Raw genomic sequence first — 3,037 nt, forward strand, 5'->3', positions numbered from 1 at the left:
GGTAGGGTGCTCCAGAAGGATTCTCTAATAACAGATCAGCAAAAAGAAAACTTAGAAAAAGAGAATGAAATGACCACTCAAACAAAACCAAGCAGTGAAACCAAGGACAAACAGATGCAATCACTGCAACCACCTTTTCCGGACCGTTTGGTTTAAGTAAAACCACCATTGCCTCCACCACAATTTGATGTCTTGGATGAAATTAAAAATGTCTACATAAAAATCCCTTTGCTGCAAGCTATAAAGGACATTCCTATTTACACCAAAGCCATCAAAGACATGTGTCTCAAGAAACCTGCTAGAAAGAGGATTGATCCTCAGACCATTCATGTTTTAGGAAATTTAGCAGGCCTTATGACCAATACCATCTCCATGGAGAAGTATGTTGATCCAGGCATTCCAAAAGTGACCACCATCATTAACAACATACGGATCCCAAATAATTTGATAGATCTTGGAGCTGCAATCAATGTCATGACCCTTGAAACTATGAGAACACTCCAACTCATGAATTTGCAACATACCACAATTGTTCTTGAACTAGCTGATAGGTCCAAAGTCATTCCTGAGGGGATTTTGGAAGATATCATCGTCTCACTGGACTCTTGGGAGTATCCGGTGGATTTCCTAGTCCTTCAACCCAAATCCAATATAGGAGGACATCCTATCATTCTAGGTAGACCATGGTTAGCGACTGCTGATGCATTTATTGGATGCCGATCAGGTAACATGATTATCTCTAGAGGGACCGAAAGGAAACAACTTACCCTCTATCCATCGGCACAATCACCTGCAGTGACACATAACTTGTGGCTTGATGACAAATTTAATGACAAAGAGGAGGTACAATCTGTTTTTAGCATTGACCAGATCTACGATTTCCATGAAGACAATACTGATTTGGTAGAATTATTTCTCTCACAGCCTGATATATCTGAAAATGTGAAGAATGAACAATATAATGCTGCAGATGTACTTCTAGCTCAAAACTTTCAAGAAACATGCACTATCCATTCCTTACAATCTACATTTCATGACATCTTTCCAGTTCAATCCATCACCAATACACAGAGTCAAGTCATAGAGATCAGTCCAGGCAAAACTTTGAACATAGGCAACCACCTTGACTCATCTCAACAAGAAAAATTGATTAGACTCTTGACGAAGTACCAAAAAGCCTTTGCTTGGGATTACACTGACATGCCTGGGATTCACCCCGACACATGCACTCACCACATTTACACTGACAGCACCATTAAACCGGTGAGGCAACCACAAAGAAGAATGAACCCCATGCTCCAAGACATTGTCAGAGAGGAGTTGCAAAAACTTTTGAGAGTCAACTTTATATATCCTATTTCTGACAGTCAGTAGGTATCCCCATTGGTTATTGTGCCTAAGAAGAATGGCAAGTGGCGTATCTGTGTTGACTACAGACAGCTAAACAAAGCCACGCTCAAAGACTACTTCCCACTGCCATTCATCGACCAAGTGTTAGACACCCTAGCCGGCAAATCATCATTTTCCTTTCTTGACGGTTTCAGTGGCTACAACCAGATCTGGATTGCCTCTGAAGACCAGGACAAAACCACCTTCACCTGTCCTTGGGGCACCTATGCCTACAATGTTTTGCCATTTGGACTTTGTAACGCTCCAGCTACATTTCAGCGAGCTGTGTTAGCTATCTTTGCTGATTTGATTCATGATTGTGTTGAAGTATATATGGATGATTTTTCAGTATATGGCAATTCTTTTGAACATGCATTAGAAAATCTAGAGAGAGTTTTGAAAAGGTGTATTGAAGCTAACCTGTCCCTCAGCAACGAAAAGTGTTTCATGATGCTAAATGAAGGGATAGTGTTGGGCCATTATATCTCTTTTCAAGGCATCCAGGTTGACCCAGCCAAGATACAGATTATTGTCGATTTGCCTATTCCACAGAACCAGAGAGAGGTAAGAAGTTTTCTCGGGTATGCGAGCTATTACCGCAGATTCATTGAACATTTTAGCAAGATAGCCTTACCTTTGTTTAAACTTCTAGCCAAAGATGTATTTTTCAATTGGACTGAGAACTGCCAACATGCATTTGAACAACTCAAGAAGAAACTATCTACTGCACCAGTCCTGAGAGGGCCTAATTGGAGCTTACCCTTTCATATTTTTACCGATGCATCTGACACTGCCATAGGTGCATGCTTAGGCCAAAAAGAAGAATCTTGTACATATGCAATTTATTTCATTAGTAAAAATCTCACACCTGCCGAGCTAAACTATACAGTTACAGAGAAGGAAACACTTGCCATCATTTATGCTGTGAATAAATTTCGCCATTACATAACTGGTTATGAAGTCTTTGTACATACTGATAACTCTGCCATTTGACATCTCATGAATAAACCAATAACTAGTGGCAGAGTTACCAGATGGTTACTATTGTTACAGGAATTTAACATCACAGTGTTAGATAGACCAGGCAAAGAAAACCAGGTGGCAGATTGCCTGTCTAGACTGCAAAATCCAGGTGAGATTGTTCCTGTTGAGGATTCTTTTCCGGATGAGCACTTATTTGCAATTTCCATAGTAACTCCTTGGTTTGCTGATTTAGCTAATTACTTGTCTACAAGTAGGACACCTCCACATTTCACTGCAAAGGAGAGGAAAAGACTAATCAAACAAAGTGCCAGATATTCATGGCTCAATGGCGATCTCTTTTACACTGGTTTTGATATGATCATTAGGAGATGTGTACGAAATGATGAGGTAATTGACATTTTAAAATCTTGCCATGATGAACCGTGCGGTGGGCATTTTGCAGCGAAGCGGACAGCCTTCAAAGTTCTTACTCTTGGATACTATTGGCCATCCATTTTCAAGGATGCTAAGAAGTATGTAAAGAGTTGTGACAGCTGCCAAAGGATGGGCAGACCCACAGCTACCGATCAGATGCCCCTTCAGCCCCAAGTTCACTTGGAACCATTTGATAAGTGGGCTCTGGACTTCATAGGACCAATCAACCCAGCCTCTAATGGTAAGAAGT

This window comes from Pinus tabuliformis, chromosome J (genome assembly GCF_031772625.1).
Source record: "Pinus tabuliformis cultivar Carrire ecotype Pingquan chromosome J, CPIR1, whole genome shotgun sequence".
In the NCBI taxonomy this organism is placed as follows: domain Eukaryota; kingdom Viridiplantae; phylum Streptophyta; class Pinopsida; order Pinales; family Pinaceae; genus Pinus; species Pinus tabuliformis.